Here is a 10,959-nt window from a genome sequence, read left to right as displayed (position 1 = left end):
GGTTCTAGAGATTCATGCATATATATGCACAGACACAAGATAACACTTAATCTGCTATGCCAGGAAACGCTAGCAGCTTCTCAAAGAAAAAAAAAAGGTGCTAATTACAAAAGTTAATGCCAAGAAATGAATTCATGAGCCAAAAAGATTGACCTGTGTAATAGAAATTAAACATTGCACATGTAGAACTATTTGAAACTTTAGATCTTAGTGGCACATCACATCACTTTTTTAAGGGTAAAAGCAGCCAATCTATCCTTCCGCTAAGGACCACCGACACTGACACTCTTCTGCTGTTGTTTTATTCCCCTCTTTGTCTTTCCCCCGTGTCAATAACCCTGTTTCTCCACCTGAACGCGCTGACAACGTTTCTTATTGGTGTCTTTTTTTAGGTATTGATTTCATGGTTTTTATCAAATCAAGGGTCCTGGTTGGGAGAAAAAAAATCTATATGCAGCAGTGATGTCATTCGTTTGACATTTTCATCCCTTAGAGTGATGAATGGTAAAGTATGAAAGCAAATCAAACAAGGTGTGTAGACGGCTAACAAACATAGTCATCATGTGCAATGTGTTGCGTTTGCGGAGAGGAGAGGTCAGTCTTCAGTGTTCTTGGGGTCTTGATGCAGTTCAGAACACGAAATGGACAAATAAATCAAGTTGGATGGAGAGAATATGGCACGTCCGTGTCAATATGAGCTGCCGATTGGTTAAAAAAAAAAAGAGTGTTCATGTCAGCCTGACAGAGGCAATGGTAAAAACAGCAGGGGCGGATTTGCACTGATATCTCTGGCTTTGAATCACAGAACTGAAGCCAGTACAGCTGGTAGCTCAACACCACACACAATCCAGTGATGTGCAGTTCAAGGTCACGACGATCTAAATGATCAGTTTCAGTCTTTTAAAATCATGTCTGAAAAGTGAGAATCTGGTGCAGTTTGTTCATGGTAGATGTGAAATTCATTAGGAAACTGCAGTATATATTTTAGATGTGAATGCTTCGAAGGTGTAGTTGTTCGTCTTTTCTTCAGCTTTCTTCAACACATTTTTGGATAAACGGGCCGTCGTGCCTTCGAGGACTAAGAGTCTACAGGTCGATGTTTTCACTTATCAGTTCCACCTCTCTATTTAAAGGGGACATATCGTGCTCATTTTGAGCGTCATACTTGTATTTTGGGTTTCTACTAGAACATGTTTACATTAGGGCTGTCAATCGATTAAAATATTGAATCACGATTAAACGCAAATTAATCAAATTTTGTATCTGTTCAAAATGTATCTTAAAGGGAGATTTGTCAAGTATTTAATACTCTTATCAACATGGAAGTGGTCAAAGATGCTTCCTTTATGCAAATGTATGTATATATTTAGTATTGGAAATCAATCAACAACACAAAACAATGACAAATATTGTCCAGAAACCCTCACAGGTACTGCATTTAGCATAAAACATATGCTCAAATCATAACATGGCAAACTGCAGCCCAACAGGCAACAACAGCTGTCAGTGTGTCAGTGTGCTGACTTGACTATGACTTGCCCCAAACTGCATGTGATTATCATAAAGTGGGCATGTCTGTAAAGGGGAGACTCGTGGGTACCCATAGAACCCATTTACATTCACATATCTTGAGGTCAGAGGTCAAGGGACCCCTTTGAAAATGGACATGACAGTTTTTCCTCCTCAAACATAAGCGGAAGTTTGGAGCATTATTTAGCCTCCTTCTCTACAAGCTAGTATGACATGGTTGGTACCAATGGATTCCTTAGATTTTCTAGTTTGATATGATACCAGTATCTTCACTCTAGCTTTTAAACTGAGCTACAACCTAAAAATCCTAAGTTGTGTTTATGCGTTAAAGAAAAGAATGGCGTTAAAACAAATTTGCATTAACGCGTTATTATCGCATTAACTTTGACAGCCCTAGTTTACATAATGTTCAAAAAACACATTATTTTTCTCAGTGTCTGTCTGAGTATACATATATTCACCCTCTAAAACGCTCCATTTTAATGCCTGTCTCTTTAAGCCCCCCTCGAGAATAAGCCCAGTCTGCTCTGAATGGCTTGTGAGGAAAATTTGGAGCACCTTTGCAAAGGTACTTCTCAAGCTGTGGGTGGAGATACTCAGATGGGGGGTGATATATTCTAATGAACTTGCATGTGACATAGGAAGGGGAGCTGAATCTGAATGGCTTGTTGAATCAAATGTTTTCTGAGGCAGCCCACAAAAAAAACTGACTGGGTTGTTTATTTCACAGTTTGTGGGTTGGTACTCCAGATACCCAAATGTATGTGCAGTTTTTTGTGATATGTCCCCTCTAAAGTTGTGCTAGTCAGTAAAATCAGATGGTGTAGTCATTGGTTGTTATAAAAGTCTGCAGATTCTTGGCTTTCACATGGTGACTCATTCTTGGCTTAGAAAGGACTGTTTGTGCCTGAGCTGGACGGAGCTCTTGTGACGGATTGAGATGGATCAATGAGCAGGATGCCTGACCATTTGTCACCACTACACTTGACATATCACCAGTTATTCTGCTGCATTTCTCTCTCTTCATCATCATTAAACTTCAGTTGCAAACTTATGGCATCACCAGTTGGTTGTCTAATTTATCACTGTGAGCTGAGAGACATACCCAAATAACTGGCACACCAGGTGTACCTGCAATGCATATTTGCCTGTTTTGTTTTATTCCTCATAACAGACATGGAGTTTGCCTATATGAGGGAGCACACAAACCCTAAATTGGTTTTGGGGTTTGTTTAGGGGGCCATTGTTTGTTCTTCACACCTGTCGGCTGTAACTGCCAGTGAGATCACTGTGCCCCAAATCTCTAAATCTCTGAACCACAGAGATCAATGCACACAGGAGAGGACAAACAGAGAGAGGTAGCGATGAAAGAGAGATGAGAAAGATGGGGAGACAAGCAATAGAGAGGCAGAAGGGGAGCAAGAGGGTGCAACATGGAGAGGGAGTTAACTGCCGTGACAGCTGAGCCTCATATCAGTGGAGCTGGTTTGTTTTGCTTGATTTGTTGGAGCATATAGGGAGAGGATCCATGAGTGTCGCTGACTGTTGTGGTAACACGTATTTTAATAGAGGTGACGTGTTATGAAACCTTGAATTGCTGCATGTGGTAGAGAGAGATTACCATGATCTAGGTTGCATTTTTTGATATTTCTTATAGATGTCAGATTTTTTTTAAACAGTTAGGGGGTCACATGAGTGGTGCAGAGTTTTAACTCCACAGAGGTTGAGTAGTGGCACCTCAGGCGTGATGCGTTCCAGCGAAAACATCTGGCATTGTTGGCAACCAGAAAGGTTCTCAGCCTTTTGTTGCTCTGGTTGGTTGTGGTACCGCTCAATGGGGAGTAGAACTGGGGCGATAGTCTGACACACATGTGTTCAGGGATTAGGAATTACAAAATAGGAAAAAAGGGAAATTTTAAAATACATGAATAATTTGTCCTTGTATGGTTTTAACTTTGCAGGTGTGGTAATTGTTTTGGTAATTGATCCTGTGTCAATGCTTTAGACTGTTTATTTGGCCAGATGCTGTGAACATAACATTGACATAGCATCACCTTTTAAATTGATATGGTGAGCAAACAGCACACATCCGGCAGTTACGAGCAACTCCGTGGCCAGAGGCATTATGTTTTTGGGTTGTTTGCTCGTCCATCCGTCTGTCTGTCCGACCCATTCTCGTGAACATGATATCTCAGGAACACCTTGAGCGAGTTTCTTCAAATTTGGCACAAACATCCACTTGGGCTGAAGGATGAACTGATTCGATTTTGGTGGTAAAAGGTCAAGGTCACTGTGACCTCACCTAACCAGAACACCTTATTGGTGCATGTCAGACTCTAAAATTCATCTGTACATGTCTTGGTCAGCGTTAGGTGAAGACGCATTGAAGTTGAAATATATAATCACATAAGAGTATTACTAGCTTTTAAAGGTGCTAAATACGATATCCAGAGCATTAATATAGCATCATACAACTATTTGCTATGTAAAGATAAAGAGGAGTAATGTCTACATGAGCAGAGAATGAAGTCACTCCGTGTGTTGTAATTACAGCTGTCAAAGTTAACGTGATAATAACGCGTTAACGCAAATTTGTTTTAACGTCACTAATTTCTTTAACGTTTTAACAACTTGTGATTTTTATGTTGTAACGGGCTCAGTTTAAAATCTATAGTGAAAATACTGGTATCATATGAAACCAGAAACCCTAATCACTAATCCATTGGTACCAACCATGTCATACTATATCTTTTCGCAATAGAGGCTAAATAACGCTCCAAACTGGCATGGCCATTTTCAAAGGGGTCCCTTGACCTCTGACCTCAAGATATGTGAATGAAAATGGGTTCTATGGGTACCCACGAGTCTCCCCTTTACAGACCACTTTATTATAATCACATGCAAATGGGGCAAGTCATAGTCAAGTCAGCACACTGTCACATTGACAGCTGTTGTTGCCTGTATGATTTGAGCATATTTTTTATGCTAAATGCAGTACCTGTGAGGGTTTCTGGACAATATTTGTCATAGTTTTGTGTTAATTGATTTCCAATAATAAATATATACATACATTTGCATAAAGCAGCATATTTGACCACTTCCATGTTGAGAAGAGTATTAAATACTTGACAAATCTCCCTTTAAGGTACATTTTGAACAGATAAAAAAATGTGATTAATTTGCGATTAACTATGGACAATCATGCGATTTATCGTGAGTAAATATTTTAATCGATTGACAGCCATAATTGTAATCAGAGCTTTTCTGTGCTTTCTTTACATAGCATGGCCGGCCTCGAGTGCCTTTTAGTGCATGTTAGTGCATGTGAGGTGAGTATGCCCCACTGGCTAACTCACAGCCATCGCTCTGCACTGCGACCAATGGCGTTGTCATGGAAGCGTAGCACCCATCCTTCGGTTCCCCATCAAGTTAACACTGTTAGCTTTGTCAGCATTGTTGCTATTGTTTCCGCTTTTAGCACCGTTAGCTGCTAGGTGCCGGCTCAGCCGTTGCCATGTTGAGAGCCGTGTGGAGGCAATAGATATGCTATGAATCTTTAAAATATTATTGTAACCAATAGAAATGATGGCCACTCCTACAATGGATCTTTTTTGGCATTTACTCTTGTTTAGCACAGCTGATGGGACTGTGATGACAGATGACGCTTTTGAAATACAATAAGTGAGCGGATGCGAGCACGAGACAAGAACAGGATACCACAACCTCAATAGCACCGTGTCCAGGCATCAGCCACATCCAAACACACCTCAAACGCTTCTAATCACTTTGTACTTCTCCCTGGATACAAAGAGATGGGGAGGCAGAACAATTGTGTCTCCAAATGTTTCAGAAGTGCACAAGGGAAAACATGGAAGAGTAAAACAAAAAAAAAAGACTTTCAAGGATTTGATTTTTTTTTTTTCAAGAGAAAAGTTTAACAGGTCACAGAGACAAAACAACATCACAAACACACAAGCAAACACAGTAGATGCCTCATCTCTAGTTGAGTTTGTGTCTCTGATTGCTTCCCTTGTGTTGCTCCTGGCCGAGGCTTATCAAAGAGCTCCTTTCATAAGTGCCAGGATCAAGCCACTGCTGTGACTGCTTGGCACCCACTGAGGTGGTTTGGAGATGGGGAGGACGACGGGGAGATGGGGGGCTTCAAGACAAAGAAGGCAAGGCAGAGGAAGTCAAAAATTGAAGATGGTGAGTGAAGGGGAGATGGTGCATTTAAAGGAAAATGGGAGAGCAAAAAGGGCTGAGTTTGGAGGGGAATTGCTTACGGCTTCTGCTTCTGTCTGTGGAATAAGAGTGTGTTTTTGTTCATGACAGGGAGAGAACGGAGAGGAGGGCGATCTGCGAGTCTGGGGAGGAGTTGTTTTATATATGTGCAGAGAAAATTAATATGTATTTGCTTTAAGCCTTCCCTGCCTCAGTGAGTTCTTGCTGACGCGCTCTATAATGCACAGAATATCCAGGTGAATGCAGAAACAGTGAAGGACATGACTCCAGAGGAAACACACACCGAATACCCTGAGGCCATGTGTTCCTCCTCACTACAGCAGCCATGCTTCTATGAAGCCTGACGTCTGCCCTGTTTACTAAAGCATGTGACAGCGTTGCTTTTTTACAAGACATAATAACTCTGACTTTGCAGACCAGAGCTCATCCACTTAAAGGTGAGTCAGCCTGGTGTTTCTTCACGCTCGGGGGTCCGTGTTTGATCCTGATACCAAAGCGATTATGACACGTTGTAACCACTTTGCACGTTATGTGCAGTCATATTCGCTTATCACACGCACTTTTCAGTGCAATGAGCTGATTACAGTTGCGTGCTGTGTATGAAATACTTATTAGCTGATTACACAGACATGCTATCAGCCAAGAGTAGGATACTGTACACACAATTTAATGAAGATGTTCAGCTGCATTTTGTCACCCTTGAACATGGCTTGGTCTTTAGTCTCTTTTTTTCCTTGACTGAGCAGCAGAGCTCCGGGGGAAAATGTTGTTTAACTCTTTGTCCTCCAATCTGCAGAATGAAGAGAAGTGAGAAATGGCAGACTTGCTCTTTGACTGACCTGCTGCAGGGCTGGCTAATATATCCAGGTATCATAATGAATGTGCTGATGTGTGTGTGTGTGATTCATGTGTGCGTTGCCTCAGTCTGCCTTGCCTGCGGCGAGCTGGTCGTTGCTTCACTCGGTCTTGACTCCTCTCCCTCCAGGCTCCCAAATGATGGGATGACCTTTCCACCTCGGCCAGGACTGCAGCGTCACTCGCAGCGTGAACTGGAAACTCATCTCCTCGCTAAACACTTCGCATCGCTCTCAACTCTGCCTTCCTCCTCCACTTGCATCTGATTTGAATCCGGCTTTACACGAAAGGTCAGAATTCTATAGTCTTGGGATCCATCATATTTGCAATATTTATAGCACCACATACAACCATTACCATTTGTCATGTAAGCAGAGCAGGGTACTCAGGAATTTCATTTTACTCGCACAGTACTTTACTCTGGATAGCAGGATTCTACTCATCCTAACTGGACACATATAAATATCTATTTTCAGTGAAACATGTTGTTTCTTTGTAAAGACTGAAACAAATAGCGTAAAACGTAAAGTAGTAATAAATGTGTTTTGATTCCTACCTTTCCCTCGCTTCTCTGACCTGATCCTCCATATTGCTTCAAGGTCATGATATTCAAAGTTTGTACATATATTCATGTGTGTGTTGTCTGTGGATGAGTGATGACTGTGGGCCGTATGTCGACAGGTATGAACATCTGGCAGGTGTTACTAGTGCTTTGATTTTAGTTCAGATTTTAGCATGTATGTAAAAATGTAGTGCACACAAATACATCCATGTGATCGGGGGGCTGGAGCCGTGGTATCGAGGTCCCGCCCACACACCCGCCCGAGCCGATCACGAGCCGAGCACGGCCGCAGCTTGTTGGCGTGAGACACCTAGCTGCTACGTTAGCACCACAGTAGCTGTTTGGCTAGAAAGGCACAACAACTAACCATAATATCTCTATAACTTCATTGATGATCAAATTGACATATGTTCTTTTACACAGACTTGTGAGTCGTGTTTTAAAAACGTTATCTTCGTGTCTGATATGAACACACACAACGGTCCAACAGCGCTGGCTATCAGTGGAAATGTTGCAACGTTAGCTAGCGACACGGTCAGTGACTGTATGAACCAGAGACTGTATATAAATATCCTTATAAATATACAGTCTGTTTGAAACAGACAATCACGGTTATGGAAAGTTAAAGTTACATCTCCTCTCTCGAATAATTCCTGGGCCTCCAGCTGCATGACTACTTCACTCAAAGCAGCTGTCAATCATGACATATCACCCCCTTTTTATAGCATCAAATAACTAATTAAAATCAAACTAATCGGAAAAATGAACACTTGAACATACATCAGCTTGATAAGATAAAAATGTACTTTTACTTTGTTTTTTTTTGGCCCATGTCCCATCCGCTCAGGCTGGTCACATACACTGTTCGTAGCTATACCAATGAAAAGTAATGCACTGTAATCAGTGTATATCCCACAAAATCACTTTGCATGTAATTAATGCGATCGTGAACCAGGAAATATAAATAGCGTCGAACGCCGCGTAGGGAGGAAGTCGGGGTGGATTGGTGGGTCAAAAAATACCGGACTTTCGCCCAGGAAACCGGCGTTAGTGTCCCGTGTAAAACCAGAAGTCTATGTTGATTTATTTGTCACGTAAGTTACGTACTTAAATAACGCCACTTCGGGAGTTTTTTTAAGCCGAACCACGATCTTTTCTTAAACCTAACGAAGTTGTTTCCTGTGAAGTTTATTTTGAAAAAACGGTATGCATGTAACGAGAATCTGACAGGTGTTGCTGGACATTCATTGGAGAACGAACGAAAAAGGAGGAATCATTTTTTCTTGAGATATCATGCGAACCGTTGTATGAGAATACGTTGATCCGCTAACATGTAGGGGGGGGGGATTTATGACCTATACTGCAGCCAGCCACTAGGGGGCGATCAAGATGTTTTGGCTTCACTTTAGGGGAGCTGTCATGTCATCCATCTTTATATACAGTCTATGTTTTAACCCTGAGAGAATAATGCTGAATAACTGTTACTGAACAGACACATCACTGTAGAATTTGTATAGAAACCTGAGTGATAAATATTTCTTTCTTTGAGCGATATTTGGTGGAGATAAGTGAGGATTTTTTTGTGTTACTCTCTCTTTGTGTGTTTGTTGTCCTTCTTGTCTGACCCAGGTGAAGTCTCAGGGTGGTTTCCTTCATGGAGGCATTGAAGACAAGAGCCTGTCAAAACCTCAGCTGGAGCCCAGTGAAGGCTCTCTGTGGCCTGCTCTTGCTCCCAGCATGGCAGGGCTGTAGCACAGAAACCACAGAGGAATAGTCTGTCCTCGGGGAAGGGGATCATGCTTCTGTGGAATAGACAACTTCCCCAGAGGTGAGATGAAGGGAGGAGATGAAGAGTATTAGGAGGGAGGTGTTATTTCTCTGTGTCTATGTAATTATCACATAAAAACATAATTATATATTGTGTGTAGTGAAGCAATACTGTGGTAATTAAAACTATTATCTCAATAATATGATTGTAAGCCTAAAGGAATAGTTCTGGGAAATACACTTATTCTCTTTCTGGGGGTTTTGTACAAAACAGTTTTTTGGCCAGGATCACTCGCCTTGCAACCATTGGTGAACTGTTACCCTTTTGTTTCTGTACGGATTAAAAGGAGATACAACATGTTAATTCTTGAGCTTCAGAAGTGCTTCAGAAGAGCGGTCTTTGTACCTTTGGACAGAGCCAGGGCAGCTGTTTCCCCTTGTTTCCAGTCTTTATGCTAAGCTAAGTTTGCCGGCTCAATCTTCTCAACTCTTGGCAAGAAAGCCAATTTTAGCATATTTTACCAATCTAAATGAATTGCTAGATTGATGCATTGATTCATGCATTTTCCCTTTATCTTATATTTTCCATCTTATATGATAAACATGCCACTTGTCATGATGTTGTGACGGAAACAATGCTCTTGTTTTTGTGATTTAAGGTCTTTACACACCGGGGGGGGGGGGGGGGGGGGGGGTGATGCATAAATGACACAGAAATGCGAAAAACTTGCCTGCAAATGTTTTGCATCAAAACTATTCATACCAGCAGCGAAGCGAAATTTGCGATAGTTGCAACACTTTCAAGAAAAGATTCAAATAGATTCGCACAGCCAGAGGACCAACTACTGGGATGCGATGTTACCAATCCTACTACAGCGAAGGCATGATCCGCCCTACTCTGCCTCTGATCGGCTTACCATGATATTCTCAGCCTAAACCTATAACCAATCTCACTACTCGTGCCTAAACCGAACCAATCCAATCAACGAAGGCGACGAGTACAAGCCAATCAGAGGCAGAGTAGGGCGGGTCATGCCTTTCGCTATAGCAGGATTCGTAATATAGCTACCGGGATCCTATTGACCCAGAGCATCTGGTAGTCTATCCGAGGTAAATTGTTGTATAGTCTAAACTACTGTAAGCTATTTTATTGCGTTTCCTTTTATCTAAATGCTCTGAGTGAATTTGCCTCTGGTAAACAGCTATGCAGTACATACGTCTATGTTTTTATTGTGAAAGGTAAGAACGGAAGGATGCGCTGCCTTTGTCAAGGTCAAAAGGAATAATACAATTTGACGTTTTGGTTCGGACTACGAAATGTATTTACATATATGAAGTCCAGGTTCTTTTTTTTTTGTTATGCTTTGTATTGTCTTGCTGTGTTGCCCCACTCCTTAAATAGCATCCTTGAATAAAACCCTGTGAACCTGTAAGTAGAGATAGATGAAGATAGAGTGAACTTTATTGTCATCCAGAGGGGAAATTTATCTTGGGCAAAATACAGTCCGTTGCTTTACATTCATTATTATTATATACTTAATAACTCAGAATGATGAATGCATTGCCTTGTAGTGACCATTAATATTAAAATCACTAAGTTACAAGGTAATAATTGCATCCCTGCTTTAGCTGTGCAGCAACAAAACTGCACAAGTACATAAAAGGTCAAGGCTCCTTATACGGGAAACAGATGCATAATGAAATCACCACATATTTCACTGTGAGGCTGCAGGAGGGAATCAGGAGGGCTGTGTTGGTGCAGTATGTGTGTGTGTGTGTTTTGGGGGTCGAAGCAATAAAGCTGCTGGTGAAGCATCTTCTCATCAGCAAAGAGGGATTAATACAGCAAAAGTAAATGTTGACTCTATCTAGAAAATTAACTGAAAATAAAACGGTCATATACAACTCTCTTTACAGTACGATGTCATATGGAGTCATCCTCACCCCTTCGTCCTCCACCATCCACCCCCTCGCACTGTGGGCACCCTGACCTCCAACCTACG

General features: G+C 41.5%; 1 long non-coding RNA gene across 2 annotated transcripts in view; it reads left to right on the top strand.

Moving 5' to 3' along the window:
• The window catches only part of LOC141780758 (uncharacterized), a 114,572-nt gene extending 107,436 nt beyond the window's left edge, over window positions 1-7,136 (top strand). For both annotated transcript variants that reach the window (XR_012596722.1, XR_012596723.1), the window contains 2 exons: window positions 6,569-6,639; window positions 6,758-7,136. This is a non-coding gene — a long non-coding RNA (uncharacterized LOC141780758). The remainder of the gene's footprint in view (window positions 1-6,568; window positions 6,640-6,757) is intronic.
• Window positions 7,137-10,959: the final 3,823 nt, after the last annotated feature.

Source organism: Sebastes fasciatus, chromosome 13, assembly GCF_043250625.1.
Source record: "Sebastes fasciatus isolate fSebFas1 chromosome 13, fSebFas1.pri, whole genome shotgun sequence".
Lineage (NCBI taxonomy): Eukaryota > Metazoa > Chordata > Actinopteri > Perciformes > Sebastidae > Sebastes > Sebastes fasciatus.
This window is presented reverse-complemented; position numbering and strand designations above follow the sequence as displayed.